The sequence below is a fragment of the Sceloporus undulatus genome, chromosome 2 (genome assembly GCF_019175285.1).
Source record: "Sceloporus undulatus isolate JIND9_A2432 ecotype Alabama chromosome 2, SceUnd_v1.1, whole genome shotgun sequence".
NCBI classification, from domain to species: Eukaryota; Metazoa; Chordata; class Lepidosauria; order Squamata; family Phrynosomatidae; genus Sceloporus; species Sceloporus undulatus.
In genome coordinates this window covers 272907338-272924111 of record NC_056523.1, presented here as the reverse complement: position 1 = coordinate 272924111, position 16774 = coordinate 272907338, and positions in this window count along the sequence as shown.

The window sequence follows — 16774 nt, the reverse complement described above, 5'->3', positions numbered from 1 at the left end:
GTTTCCAGCATGGGGTTAATGGCAGCATTTGAAACAAAACAAAACAAAAGTTAAACAAAACAAATGTTAAACAAAATTAAACTTATTTTTTTTAAAAAAAAGCACAAGTTAAAAGCAGAGCTTTAAAAGTGAGCAGGAGAAGCTTGTACTGAATGCAGAAGGAAAAGGGGAGCCAGTGAAGGGATGACAATAGGGGGGAGACATGGTCATACTGGCGAGCGAGTGAGATAATACGAGCAGCTGAGTGCTGAACAGAAATCAATGGGTGGAGGTGAGAGAGAGGAAGCCCTGCCAAGAGAAGGTTGCAGTAGTCAAGTCGAGAGACAACTAGGGCATGGACCAAAGTCTTTGCAGTAGAAGCAGAGAGGTATGGATGGATTTTGGAAATATTATAGAGGAAAAATCTACAGACCTTGGCTGTGGCCTGAATCTGAGGGATAAATGACAGAGAGGAGTCGAAAATGAAACCAAGACTGCGGCTTCCTGGACTGGCTGAATAGAGATGTTGTTGACAGAGACATAAAAGGAATATTGAAGGGTGGGCTTAGGAGGGAAGACAAAAAGCTCCGTCTTGGACATGCTGAGCTTCAAGTGATGATGGCGCATCCAGTGGGAAACAGCTGTCAGACAAGATGAAACTTGCTGCTCAAGCCCTGGCAAAAGGTCAGGGGTGGAAAGGTACAGCTGGGTATCATTGGCGTACAGATGATAAGAGAAACCAAAAGACCTGATAAGTTTACTAAGAGACAGTGTGTATAGAGAGAACAAGAGGGGACCCAAAACAGAACCCTGAGGAATTCCAACAGATAGGGGAACAGAGGATGAAGTCTGGCCACCCGAGACCATTGCAAAAGATCTATCTGACAAGTAAGATCAGTCAGGATCTGTTGCTTTTAAGGTATTTAGGTCTACTGCAACATACTAAAACCTCCTTAAATAAAAAGCTCTTTCTCTGCCAGGAAAAACCTTAGGGAGTGAGTCAGTCAGACCTTCCAAGAAAGGGAGCTCCACAACCTGGGTTCAGCAAAAGAGACAGCTCAACATGCTTTCTCACCATGTCACTGTGGCCAGTATCAATTAGTTTATCGCCAGTCATAAGATTTCTTCTCATCCTGGGCCCAGTTGTTTTTCCTTTGGCCTTCAGTGACACCAGACATGGAGCTCACTTAGCTGACAAGGAACCAGTCAGAATTTGAGTTTCCAATTCTAGGTGCACAAGTTGATCTTCGGATCTATGCTCAGGAGCTCTCAAGTATGGGACACTGCAATCATAAAACTTAGATGTTCTGGAGAGTGTACAACCTTTCCTCTATCGGCCTGTCTGTTAGGTGGGATGTTGTGGCAGGGCTTGGCATTTATTTGGATTGTTGATGTTTTTGTGTGCATTGAAGTGATTTCCAACTTATGGTAAACCTAAGGAGAACCTATCACAGGGTTTTCTTGGCAAGATTCATTCAGAGGGGAATTGCCTTGCCTTTCTCTGAGGTTGAGAGTGTGTGACTTTCTCAAGATCACCCAATTGGTTTTCATGGTTCAGCAGTGATTTCAACCCTGGTCCCCAAAGGAATAGTCCAGTGCTCAAACCACTACACCACATCGGCTCTTGTCTGTGTTTGGAAGCTGACATAAAAAAATCACCTCTGCTCTAATCAGCTTTGCAGTTTTAATGGCTTCTTTGGAAATTCATCAGAATTATATTTTGAAGCCTCAAATACTGTTTCTTTTTATTTTCCTGGATCATTTATCTTTCTTAAAATATTTCAGCTTATATCTCTGAAAGCCTTTGTGGCTGTATCTCTAAAAGCACTCATAGCCTTTTGAACTGCATGCAGTTCCTCCAGGAAATTGAAAATAAAAGCATTGGTATTTGTTAATTTCTTTACTGTAGTCAATAGAGGAGAGATACTGAAGGTTTCAGAACATGAGGCCGAATGATATTTTGCCACAGATCCAAGGTGAAACATGAAGTCAGTTAACAAGCAGATGAAACCCTTCGTCCTAGTAAATGAATTGGGTTCCAAGGCAAACATGTTTTCTAAGAACAGAGCTATTGTTCCTAGAGAACAACATGTACTTCTGTTTGGATTGTGGTCATGATCTATACTATATTTAACAACTAATATCTGCTTAGAAATGCAGCTCATAATGAATGCTGAGGCCCTACATTTCACATGTTCCCCTGATTATTAGATCATTACACTTAGTGTAAACCAATTTAGGTTTGTATTACCAAGAACTGGTGATAGTCCCTGAACTTTGACCTTCAGGTTAATGAAAAGTTCCTGCGTGTAATTGCTGTGTCTTAAGATGACACTTCACTTTGCAATTTTTATTGCTATAAAAATGCCATTTAAAGTTTGTTTTACATGAACAAGTTGAAGAACATTATTTCTGTAGTGAGTAATAATTATCTGCCTTCTGGCTGAAAATATATGCACTGGATAAATTGTGTTCATCTGGTAGCCTTTGTTTGTAAGACAAGTTAATTAAAAGAGGAATGTCGAAAAATATGTCTGCCCACTGGGTGTTGATAGAGCAATATTATTTTTCAAGAAACTATTCTGCACAAACACCCTTTTGTTTTTGCTTTATAGATAGGGATGAGCACAAGGTAAGTATTATGCTTCTACCTAATGAATTATAAATAAAAGGAAAAGGAGATAAAGAAAATATCTATAGTGCACCTCCTCTCTTTCCAAAATAAATGCTATGTTTCATCTTGGGAAACAATGAGCTTTTTCTTCAAATGAGTAGAAGGACAAAGAACAAGGGGGGGGTGGCAGTCACAAAGGAAGGCAAGATAAATTACAACTTATTTGACAAATCTTTTTTCATTATTTATAATACAGAGGAGGATGGATGAAGTTTGCTGCACTGGAACAAAATAGTTTGGAAGTAAGTGACTGGGGTAGGCGGGGTCATGAAAAGGAAGGAGCTAACTGGTCAGGAAGGGCCAAACAATACAGAATGTTGGACTGATTAAAAAAAAGGATTATGACAGTGCAAAACAAAATTAAATATATGCATGAGCTACAAAGTCAGACACTGTTTAAAAATCTCAAGCAAGTTGTTGTGTTGACCAACCTGCCATCATGGACTCCCATGTTTTCTTTTATAAAAGTTGTCAGGAGGCCAAAACTGAAGAGTGCAAGGAACTTCAATGTGCCCTCTCTGAGGTTTTACTGCCATTGTTTTCTGATTTTGCAACATGTAGTTATAGCATTGCCATCTTACATACATGAGGTATATCTTTGTTTCTGTACTAAGAGAAATCCAGTGTAAATTTTCAAGCAATGATTAGTAACTGGATTAGTAAACTGTTTACTGAGTCGGCTCGCCTTCGCTTGCTTTTGTGGTTTTGAAAATAACTGTATAGGTATCTTATTTTTTTTTCTTTTAAAGTAGACCTGCTTAGGGAACAATACATAGACAAATACTTCTTCAATCAATATGATTCTAAATTCCTTTAAAGAGGTAACATTTCAAAGGTTTTAAACATTGATTTCAAAATGTCTCCATTAATATAGCAATCTGGCTGTATTACCCTTAACTATTTTTTAATGTTCCTGGCTAAATTGTATAGGATAAAATCCACTGTCTTATAGAAAACCTCTGTGTGTGTGTGTGTGTGTGTGCGCGCACACACACATGTACATACACACAAAAATATAGGTGTGCGAGTACTTTCTCTCTATTTCAATTCATTTATTGATCATTGCACTTGGAATCTATGCATAAATTTTCTTTTAGTAATAGGTAGAAAGCTAGAAATAAATTCTGATGGCAGAAATAACTGCTTAGTGAACAGAAGGCAACACTCGTAGACGGATGTTTAGGAGGTCAAGTGTATTATAATGGTGTGCCATAAAAAGATGCATAAAATAGGACTGGATATTGTGTGGATAACAGCCAAAGTACAAATTACAAAGAGCTTACAAAGAGAGATAAATCTAGAGTTATTGCAGAAGTAATTTACAGTAGCACTTTGGCTGTTAAATATAGCATTATTTTTGTTCAGTTTATAAAAGAAAAGAAAATGTTCAGATTTTTGTTTCTTCTCCAAAATTCCCAATATGCATATATCAAAGATGGAAGTAGACCCTAAAGATACTTTTGAAATCAACTATTTTTTTATTTATGTATTCAGGATTCTTTACTGGAGACCTGCAAGGCTCTGTGTAATTAAAATGATCATTCCCATTCACTTCTTTTAGCCTAAAGGAAGGAATAAAAAAGGGCTGCCCATTTATTAGACTAGGCAGCTATTTCTGCTTTTACTGAATAGCTGATGCACTGCTATATCACCAAACATTATTAAAGTTACCGTGGCTATAGAGCTGACAATGTGAGGCACATTCTCATAGTTTAAGGTTCTTGAGTCTGCATTAAATCCTGGATTCACCGATGTGGTGCTGCATCCTATTTTCTTTCCTATAAGGGGCATAAGAATGCTAACATATATATGTCACAAAAGGTACTGATTCCGTGCATGATTTATTCAGGACACAAATTTCTGATTAATGCAGCACTGTGTTTTCCCATGACTATTAAACCTAATGGGGCTACTATACTATTACATGCAATTTCTTCTTTTTGTAATTTCCCCCACTTTTGTTTGTACATTTGATAATTTCAAAAATAGCAATATAGCAATAGCAAGTACATTTCTGTGGCACGTTCTAGATGGACCCATAGAGGTGCCATTGTCACGTGCGAGGGACGGTGCTTTTAGATGCCCCTCGCACGTGACGAGGGCGTCAAAATGGCGGCGCCCTATACACATGGGCTCTGCCATTTTTACATGACATACGCCTAGCATCCGCATGTCTTGGTGCCTTTGTGATGCCACAAGGGCGCCATTGGTGCCTTGCAGCATCACAACCGCGCTGGAAAAAGAAGCCGCTTTTTGCGGCTTCTTTTTGCTGCTTGGGGGAGCCGCGCGGTTTGTCCGCTGTGGCTCCTTCATGCACCAAACAAGGGCGGCAGCAGACCGCTCTTTTGGGTGGTCTGTAACGTGCCTATATCGCTTATCAGTGCACTTAAGCACTCCCTAAGCAGTTTACAAAGTGTAAGCTAATTGCCCCAACAATCTGGGTACTCATTTTAGTGACTTCAGAAGGATGCAAGCCTAAGTCGAGCTTGAGCCCCTGGCAGGTCCTGAACTCGCAACTTTATGGTTTGTGAGTGAGTGGCTGAAGTACAGGCATTTAACCACTGTACCACTTGGGCTCTTGAAAAAGGTCATTTAAAATGAGTAAGAATAATATTTCATGTAATTTTCTAATGTAATATGGTGTCGTTGCAAGGAGCTGCATCATGTATCTTGCTTGCCCTTGATACTCTAAAAGGTGGGAGGGGGGATTTGGAGTCCCCACCAACAGTGTCAGCATCTCCTTAATGTCTAGGGGAAATTATTAGCTCAAGAAGAGGCCTGTGAGAGAAGGGTAACTTCGGAGATCTAATGGGTGGAACATACCACTGTGAAGAGGAGGCTTGAAGATGCCACTGAGAAAGCTGGATTGTGGCCATGGCAGCTGCATGATGTAGCCCCAATTTGCCTTTTTGCCAACCCAAAAAGAAGTGCCAGAAAAAAGACTGCTTTTCCTGCCACAGCTTTACGGTGCTTCAGAGGCATGCAGTATCTAAACACTTCACTGCCTGAGTACCTAGAAGCCAGCTGCTGGGTGGGCAGCTGGGAGGCATACACCATACCCCCTTTTCATATCCAGCGGTACCAGCCCTGAGTATACCAGTCCTAACTGCAGAAAGACTCCAGTTTCAGTGAATAAAAGTTTTATTTAGAAATGTACAAAGGCACACACAAAACCATGGCAATTTTAAAAACCATACAAGGCTAATAGAAAGGAAGGAATGGAAGGCTGAATAGTGAGATGTTGGATAGTAGAAAAGGTGATAATTATCTGTCTTGAACATAGGTCCATGTAAAATGAAGTGGGGCTAAGACAGCATCTGAAACCTACAGAGAGGATTTTTGGTTTGTTTAATAGAGGCCTGGCCTGGGAACCAACTGTGTGCACATGAGGTTGTCTGGGCTGCATATTCATACCCTATTTCATACCTTTGAAGAGTACTTGCTGCTTGACAAAAGGGGCTGAATAAGGTAATGGCTTCAACTTTGGAGTGACAAAACAGTGATTGAATCTGGGACAACCCTGACATAGTTGAACAAGAAGGGTAACTAGGAACACAGCATGGGCTCAGGTAGGAGATGGTCTTTAACTGCTTTTGCAATGAAACTGGGTTTGTCTCTAAATGTGAAGTGCTGGAGGAGGAATGGAGTGAGCAGCAAATTTGTTTAACTTTTATTTTACCACCTAGGTCTCCCACATGTCCTTGGGCCAGCATGCCTTGAAACATGTGCAACTTTCTGCTGTTCCATAGGTCGTTGTAAACTCTTTGAAACATGCCTGATGCTAGATATTAAATGTGAAAATCCATATCTGACAAAAGTGATATAGGATATGCTAACACAATGGTTTGAAATGCCATCTTAGAAGTGGATTCCTACATATGTTGGATCTTATATGAGATTAGTGTGTTATAGGTGGGATACACACCGCCATATAGTACGTATTGTATACGTACTAGGGTTAGGAAGGGGCGGTGTTTCCGCACCCCCCTAACCCTAGTACATATACAATACGTACAAGATGGCGGCGCTCCTTCCACATGGGCGCCGCCATCTTTACGTACTGGACGCATAGCGTCCAGACGTGTCGCAGCGCCTATGACGTCGCGAATGCGCCTGCGGTGCCTCGCGACGTCATAGAGGCACTGCAGAAAGAAGCTCCGAAATGGAGCTTCTTTTTTGCTCCGCGCGGGAGTCGCGCGGTTTGGCTGCTGCGGCTCCCGCGCGGAGCAAATGGCGCCAGCGGGGGAGCGCCACAAAGCGGCGGTTTGTATCCCGCCATACAATACTGAGGAGAAATGATGGGACTTTCAGTGATAAATTTATTGCTAGAGGTTTTTGAGCACATTTCTTTGTTGTGAATGAGCAGAAAGAAGGAAGTTGTACTTGATTTAAGAATATCCAAGGCCATTTTCCTGGGAATGCAGGAATGTCTGGAGTGCTTTGATTGTGTATTCCAAATGGCAGGTAGTTGCACTGGATGGCCCTTGTGGTCTCTTACAAGTCTATCACTCTATTATTCTATAACTTTGATCTTTTCCCCCCGTCAGCAGTATCTTTTCCCATTTTTACATTTCCATTTTATCTCCTTTCTTTGTTTTTCCCTAAATCTGATTTGAATTTTTCCATAACATTTTTCACTTTTTTCATGGAGTTACTTCTAAACTTCTTACCATTTTGGTGAAATTCATAGATTTTTTATAAATGTGTTGACTGTTTATTTGCTTATCTCTCTCTCTCACACACACACACACACACAGACCATTACATTTCTTGTTGATCTGAGGTACATATCAAGACTTGGGAATTGTTAGCCTGTCCTACAATCCCCACAGTGAATATAGGGTTTCATATTCTGACATATTGATATCTAGAGCCAGGCATGTTTTTAAGAGGTCAAAATGACCTTTGAACTAGGAAGTTTCTTAAGGGAAAGGCATGCTGACCCGAAGACATGTGGAGGAACTAGATAGTTATAAACATAGTATAGGTTTTGCTGATAATTCCATCTTCACCCAGGCTTCTGCACATCTTCTTGCAATAGGACTGAGTGAGTCACATTGCAAAGCAGTAACATTCTAAAGCACCATATTTCTTTTATCACTTTTTCTATCCAACCATGGAGGGGGGAGGGGTTCTAAAATCCAATAAATGTTTTTTTTACTCCAAAGTTAAAGTCATTAGTTGTTATAGAATCCTACTGTCAATTCCCTAGGAAGACCATCAAGTTTTTGTTATACTACAAGAAAACACCAAGTACCCCTTAAGGCTATAGAACCAGATGCAAATATCAGCCCCAGACATAGCCCCCTCAAATACAGTGTGCTCTCATACAGAGAGACCCTGTGTGCAGAGACGGCCTCTCTCACTCACTGTGTCTCCTCCAGACACTGAGTCCCAGTCATCTTCTTCGGAACCCCTTCTTCAGGACTATTAATATCACCTCCCTCTGACTCCTGATTTCTTGCTATCCAGCTTATCATATCTTTGTTTATGTTAGCTCTGTATGATTCACAAAGTTGCATTAGATTTATGCATTTGCATTCACCTTTGCACATTTCTAAATAAAACTCTTTTATTCATTGAAACTGGAGTGTCTTTGCAGTATTCATAAGTGTAAAAGACCCTTAAAGTTACCTAACCTTTTGCAGGACTGTTGAGCTATTAGGTTCCCCCAACTATCAAGGAGATGCTGTCATAGTTGATGGGAACCTTGAGTACCCCCACCTTTTGGGATAACAGAAGATTTAGGAACCAGAAAGTTTATTGACTGGCCATTAAGACAACATGTCACAAATTGGAGAGATGTTATCATGGGTGTGAAAGAATAAGAGAAACAAATAGTTCATAGAGCATCTTCTTGGTTGGTGCAGTCCATATCTGGCTTGATATAGCTGTACAGTACTGGGTTCACAGGTCATGTAGATGGCTATTATAGATGCTTTGTCTAAATTTATGCTCTTGAGCCCAATACAATATATATTTTTCAAGTATATTGAGATAATTTTATTCTTGACCCTTACCACCAAAACTATTTTGCTGACTGGGGTAGAATTCTTCCCTCCTCTCATCCAATTAAAAGTACATAACATTTAAAACACACCAGTCTATTTTGAACAACAACAACAAAAAATCTTGCAAGCAACTTTCTCCATATTTGCTAGGGTTAGGGGAACAAGACCCCCATGAATATGGAAAAACCGCAAATAACAAAAACACTGTTTTTACCTGAGAGGACACCTCTCTAGGAATCTCTAGGTCCTCCAGTGCAACTCTGTGGTCAATATCCAACATAAATTGACCATAGAATGGCACTGGAGTAGTTACAAATGGTCTTTCAGTGCAACTTTTAGTTAAAATTGACCACAGAGTTGTACTGGAGGACCTAGACAGTGCTAGAGAGAACATATTAATGAAATCCGTGAATAATCAAATCCGCAAATATCAAAGCCGCAAATATGGAGGGATGACTGTACAGCTACAAAATAAATTAAATATTTAAAAAAGACATTTCTGCCCTTTCATGACACTACCAATCCAATAAACATTCTATAAGTATCTGTTCAGACCTTTCCCATATTAGGAAGATGCCATGCAAATATCTCTTACCATCATTATTTTTTCAAATGCTTAAATCTGTAGCCCAAAGTAACTGCTACATTCTGCCTAATGACAGGGCCAGCCCTGTTCATTAACACTAATGCTGGTGGCAGGAAGCAGCTATTGGAACAGCAGGTAACAAATGCGTTAGACAATTTGTCAGATTACTACTTCCATGGCCTCTTCTTTGCATCCTCTTCAGAACTCTCTACACGTGACAAATAGTTCTGTTGCTACCAATGTATCATTTTGTCTCCTTTCAAATGCTTTCTGTTGCTAACACACACCATGCTAGTTATCCTTGTATCACTTCTTTATGTGAATAAGCCTGCAAGACAGAAAGGCAAGAAGCATAGAAATTAGGTAAATTAAATTGGACGCAAGGCTGCTTGAACTCAGACTTCCTGAACTTGAAAACAACCCTAGATTATCCCAGTTTTAAAATAGTTTAGAGCCAGAAAGGCTGGGAATAAAGATGTAACCTGGTGAGAACAAATTAACAACGTTTCAAAGATCTCCCAGTTTTTCCTGTTTGAGATGAGATAAAAGACAGAACTGTGTGTGCATGCTTACATTGCAGTAGATCCATTGAACAGAACTATTTCACTGAATTTTATTTATTTGCTTTGGGGGAAAGATAACTTTTTGAAGCATTTGTCAGGGATGTGATCAACCATTAACAATGAAAGTACATAGTTCCTTCCTTCCTTCCTCCCCCCCTCCCCTCCCCAGCATCTGGAGGGCCACACTTTCCTTCAGTTTCACATAGGAATGTATGGGATAGCAGAAATCATTCTGTGCGTGTGAGAGACAGAGCTGTTTAGTTTCTCTCTCTCTCTCTCTCTCTCTCTCTCTCTCTCTCTCTCTCTCTCTCTCTCTGGAATACAGAAATTCTTACCAAATTCTTAAACTTCTTACCAAAAAGAAGTATTGAAATGAAATGAAATGAAGTATTGAAATGAAAGGCTCACCCACTTATTTATTTTAGAAATTTGAAAAACAAGGAAGTAAAAGTAAATCACAAACATAAACAGTTGTCTTTTAAGACAGCTGTAGGGCATTTGACAAGAGTATGTGGCAGCTTATCCTCATCATTGACAAGCTTGTTCTTGTCTCTGTTGTGGAAGGTGAGGTAAAGTATCTCATAAGCACAGTAATTAGTATTCACAAGTTTAAGGTGCTTGTGAACAGTCCAATACCAACATCACCCACCTACAAGTTCTAGAAGCGAAATACAAACTTAGACTCATAGAATCATAGAATAATAGAGTTGGAAGAGACCACAAGGGCCATCCAGTCCAACCCCCTGCCATGCAGGAAATCCAAATCAAAGCATCCCTGACAGATGGCCATCCAGCTTCTACTTAAAGACCTCTAAGGAAGGAGACTCCACTATACTCCAAGAGAGTGTGTTCCACTGTCGGACAGCCCTTATTGTCAGGAAGTTCCTCCTAATGTTGAGGTGGAATCTCTTTTCCTGCAGTTTGCACCCATTGCTTTGGGTCCTAGTCTCTGGAGCAGCAGAAAACAAGTCAGCTCTCTCCTCAATATGACATCCCTTCAACTATTTAAACAGGGCTATCATATCACCTCTTAACCTTCTCTTCTCCAGGCTAAACATCCCCAGCTCCCTAAGGCGTTCCTCGTAGGGCATGGCTTCCAGACCCTTCACCATTTTAGTCGCTCTCCTTTGGACACGCTCCAGTTTTTCAATGTCCTTTTTGAATTATGGCACCCAGAACTGGACACAATATTCCAGGTGGGGCCTGACCAGAGCAGAATACAGTGGCACTATTACTTCCCTTGATCTAGACACTATACTTTTATTGATGCAGCCTAAAATTGCATTGGCCTTTTTAGCTGCTGCGTTACACTGTTGACTCATGTTCAACTTGTGGTCTACTTGGACTCCCAGATCCCTTTCACACGTAGTTTCATTCAGCCAGGTGTCGCCCATCCAATATCTGTGCATTTCATTTTTCTGCCCTGAGTGCAGTACCTTACATTTCTCCGTGTTGAATTTCATTTTGTTAGCTTTGGCTCAGCTTTCTAGTCTATTCAGGTCATCTTGAATTTTGATCCTGTCCTCTGGGGTATTAGCTACTCCCACTAGTTTGGTGTCATCTGCAAATTTGATAAGTATGCCCCCAATTTTGTCCTCCAAGTCACTGATAAAGAAGCAGTGAGGAAAGAAACAGAATCTTCTTTGAAGGAACATATAATGTTTACTTATAAATAGTAAATGTTCATGGCATCTCATGGTGATAGATTCTGCAGTAAACGTTTCAAGCAATGACGAAAGAAAGTACTACAGACTACAAAATGGAGGATAGAAAGACTCAGACTAATTGCAGGCTATGGCCCAAAATAGATGGCCTGGATGGGGTGGCATGAAGCTGCCCCACCCAAAGACAGATTGGATTTTCAACTGCTCCTTTTTCAGCTGTGGAAAAGCCAACTTTAGTGTGTAAAATAGAGTTTATTGTGCAGGGCTTGTAGAACATGAACAGAGCAGAATTAACGGGGGCAGAAAGGGAACAGAATGGGGAAAGAACGCATATTACTGCACAGGAAAATGCTGCCAGTGCCACCGGATGCCCCCAATCCATTCCCTATCCATCCCACAGCAGCCGATCTTCAAGAACTGTTCAGTTCTTGAAGATCAGAGGAATGGGAATGGACTGGGGACTTCTGGCAGCATCGTCGGCATTCTCCTGTGTGATAATATGCATTCTTTCCCTGTTCCGTTCCATTCCCTCCCCCTTTCACACCTCTCCGATTGTGTCCTCCAAGCCCTGTGCAATAAACTCCCCAATGTTGAAAAGCTGCTTACAGTGTGTAACAGCAATGCCCCCAAGATGCCTGGAAGCTGGCCCACATAGTTGGCTTCCAGGAGGCTTCAGAGCATGCGACGTCAAAATGCCACACTCTAAAGCTGCCCATATGGCAGCACAAAGGGGCAGTCTGTTTCACCCCTAAGTTATGCAGGAAAGAAAGGATCTAACTATACCTAAACTCTTAGGGAAAATATAAATTTGCAATGACTGAGTACAGGCATGTTAAGGTTGCTGCCTCTAACAGTCTCTATGTTGACAGGATTTTGTTTTAAAAACATATGATATGAGAATTTGATTCCCTCTAGCCAGGAATAGTCATGGGGTTTATATTATAAGCCCTCCACAATATATATGTTATTCAGAGGAATTGACCAGTGGTAAAGCTCATGTGGTCTGCCATGATGCTTCATCAAGTGTGGAAGAAGGAGAAACTGCATCTAATTGACAAAGGTAAGAATAGAACCATGAAGTCAGAACTTGTGTTGTGTCTCTGTTCTTTTTTTTTTTTTTAGTTGTTCATGCTGCAATTTTTTCTACCCCCATGTGAGACTGGACCACAGTTAATTGATTCTGCTCTTGCTCTGTTTTGAGAAAGCAGAAACATCACAGACATTCATGTGTCAAATTTTTAGAGCCCACCCCCCCCCCCCGCTTTAGTATTTTTAACACCAGCCTGTTAGTGTCTAGCATGGAAAACTCTATTTATAATGTTAAAATAGAACTACAGCTGCAGGGTTATTATTAACAGTTCAGAGAGCCAAAGAAATATTTCCATGCAATCCTTGATTGGCCTGTTTGTCTGTGTTTTGTTGGGATATAACTCAATTCTCTACTTTCTTTCTTTTTATTTGAGACATGTATCAAGGCCTGACATAATTTAGGAGCAGGGAAGATTGTTGATTGACCATTAGGGCAACATGCTGCTCATTAGATGATAGCCAGTGTGGAAGTCGTAGGAACAAGACAGGGTAATGATGCATGAAGTGTCTTCATCCATAGTGCAGTCCGTATGGAGCTTGTCTAGTTTAGGAATGCATGTGTTCACTGCATGAATCCATAAAATTTATGTGATAGATCCTGAGTCTTCAAACTGCTGTTTCTCTACAGTGAAAATATAGAATTGAAATATGTAAGATTATTTTCAGTTGAGAAAAAAGGTGGAACAGAGGAGACATATTAGTGGTGTTCTTAATTACGATGGGCAGGGTGAATTGAAAAGAGATTAATTCCTAACCCCAAAATATAAATCCTTGGCTTCAGTGTTCATGTTTTTCCCCCCATTGCTTTCAAAATCTACACATCTCTTGCTGACAAAGTCTCAGTGATGTCTTACTGATGACGGACATAGCTTTGCCATTTGAACCTGATGCTTTGCCAGACCCTCATTGGCTTTCATCCAAGAAAATCTAGTTATGTCCAGTTGAGTCCTCTCTTCTGATAAAGTAGTAGTCCATACCACAGTTGTTGTTCTTTTGCAAGTTTTCTCTCCCCCCCCCCACCCCGGAAGTCCCTTAACAAGTCCTTTCATTCCCCTTATATGTTTCCTGCACCACACCTTCATCTTCAAAAATGCATTCAGCCAGATCTTTGGAAAGGTATTGTTCAACATCGTATCTGTCTTGTCATTTCCATTCATGTGATAGTCTTCATGTCTTTTACTTACCTGCTATGTGGTTTTGTGACTGGCAGGAGATTAGCTTTATCTTTTAATCAGTTATATGACTGAAATCCTAGTCATTTATTACCACCTCTTACTGCACTAGAAAGGACCATGCTTAGCCTCCCATTTCTAGTCCTCATTGTTTCTTCTTCAGTCTTCATGCCCATTTGAGCTCTCTGCATTGTCTACAGTATTTAGGTGACTCAGAATCAAATCTTGAGTCTTTTATATCTGCCCTCAGGAGAAGGAGCCAGAGGTGCGCTCATCTAGCTCCTCCTCCCACCTCTCTCCCAGCCTCTCTGAGATAGCTGGAGGCAGGAGGAGCGACAAGCCCATGCCAGTGACTCCTACCCAGAGACCTTTTCCGGGTTCCAGCTATCTCCAGAGAGATAGCTGGGGTCCGGGACAGGTTGGTGGGGAAGAGGCATGGATCGCATGCCCAGTCCTCTTCCCCTCAGCTTCCTTTTCCTCCACCCGAAGGGGCCTCTTGGAGCCCATTCGGGTGAAGGAAAGGCCCGGGGAGGAGAGGCCTGAGTCGCGTGCCCAGTCCTCTTCCCCCGGCTTACCTTTCCTCTGCCTGAAAGAGCCCTGCGGAGCCCATTCGAACAGAGGAAAGGCAAGCAGGGGAGGAAAGGCCTGGGTCGCATGTCCAGTCCTCTTCCCCCCAGCTTCCCTTTCCTCCACCCAAATGGGCCCCTCGGAGCCCATTCGGGCAGAGGAAAGGGCCGGGGAGGAGAGGGCTGGGTCGTGTGCCAAGTCCTCTTCTTCTGGCTTCCTTTTCTTCCACCCGAACAGGCCCTCTGGAGTCCTTTTGGGTGGAGGAAAGGCTCGGGGAGGAGAGGTCTGGGTTGCGTGCCTAGTCCTTTTCCCTGCGGGGGTTTGCCAGACCTGAAGTGCCCTTCAAAGGACATCTCAGGACTAGCAAAGCTCCGAGGAGAGCAGCAGGGGCTGTGGGCTTTCTCCTCCTCCTCCCCCCTGTGGGGCTTTGCCAGACCTGAGGTGTCCTTCGAAGGACACCTTGGGACTAGCAAAGCCCGAGGAGAGGAGCAGGGGCCGTAGGCTTCCTCCTCCTCCTCTCTGTGGGGCTTTGCCAAACCTGAGGTGTCCTTCGAATAACACCTTGGGATTAGCAAAGCCTCGAGGAGAGGAGCAGGGGCCGTGGGCTTCCTCCTCCTCCCTGTGGGGCTTTGCCAGACCTGAGGTGTCCAGCTGGAGACAGCTGGAGGCCAAAGGAAGGGCAGGAGGAGGAGGAGTGCGCCCATCACCCCTCCCCCAATTTTCTCCAACTTCTAGCTCTCTTTCAGAGACAGTTGGAAGTGAGGAAAAGGCATGGGGAAAAGTCCTGCCCCAGAAGCCCAACCCCTTGGAGGGTGGAAGCCCCGCCCCTGGAGGGCAGAAGACCACCCCTAGCATGCATCCTGGACAATGGAATCTCTGCTCCCGGCATGGCGAACCAAAAAGGTTCGCCATCACTGTTATAGATCATGTTGGGATGAATTGTAGGGTCTTATACCCTGGGTTCTGAGGCCAGAAGCCAATCAATTAGGGCCACTTGGCTTAATTGGACTCCCATAAGCAATCTGTCCCCTCAAGTGCCACTGGCTGCTGCATTGCAGATCCCAGTATTTGATAAAGTTATGACATTAATCTGCCAATTCCTGTGTCTGCTGTGGGAGGGCAATCTTTTTTTCTCAAAGGCCTTTCTCCCCCCCTTCATCCTCTTAGGATCCCATTTTCTTTAGCTTTAGCTACTTGGTTATCATTACTATTCCTTATTTATTTAATTTACACTTCACACTTCTACATAAGAGTATAGGATCGCTAACTATCTCCACAAAAACACACAATAAAATAATAAATATATATCTATACTTTCAAACATCTAGATCAATAAATTGTACATGATAGGCTATAGCCATGGCTCACATTATCTCTACGCAGCCAGTCCTTTGCTCTCTGGCTGAACTACCTTTAATTTAAATATCAGATACACCCATTCAAGCTATAGCCTCACACAGATAAGATTAATGTGCAGCTTTATATTTTGTTCATCTGATTCTTTGCTTCTTTTATTCATAAGTCATGGATTTGTTTGTTTCTGTCTGTTACCTCTTGTTAGGATTTATATAATTTTCCAATTAAGTGCCTCCTGAAATAATGCTATTCCTAGGGAGTAATCCTTATGTTGTTGTTTTTTCTGCAGCAAATAAAATTCCCTTGAATAAGAGAACTGCTATCAGTTGGTGGAACATGTTTGTTAAGGTGTGTGACTGCCAGAGTTAAAATCCCTTGAGATGTGCATGCATTTTTAAATGTATTTGTTTGATTGATGTCCTGCCTTTCTCCAAAGTTGGGGTCCAAAGTGACTATGCATCTCAGAATGTGTACATGCAGTTCAGCATTGGAAATTATGTGGTCTTACAGGACTCTTCACCACTGGACATGCTGTCTAGGGTTGCTGGGCATTGTTGATTGACATAATTTAGAGGTCCATGTGGTTCTCATCCCAGATTTTGACACTTGGTTGGAGACATCACTTTTTAATGTATGGTGCTTATATTTTCTCTCCATGATCAGAGGAAATAGTTCCTGATAAAAAAAAGATTAGGAATAGACTATTTAACTTACACACCCCATGGGTTTCTCAAGAGGATTAGGTTGGCCACTGTGGTAAAGAGAATGCTAGACTAGACAGCACTTTGGGCTGATCCAGTAGGGCTTTTGTGACTTCCTAACAGAGATACTTCCTATTATTTGAATTAATGAAAATACCAACCCATGGTCTCTATTTTATACTCTGGTAAGATTGCTCAAATTTGCATGTTGGAAAGAAATGTAGCTCAGTAGACTAAAGGTTTTTTTTATTCTAAAGTAATTATATATATATATATATATATATATATATATATATATATATATTCTACAAAAATTACATGCAATGACCTAAATGACCCAGAATTGTGACTATAAATGTACCAAATTGTGTACTTCCTTAGTAATGTGGAAGTAACAAGAAAAATCATGTGC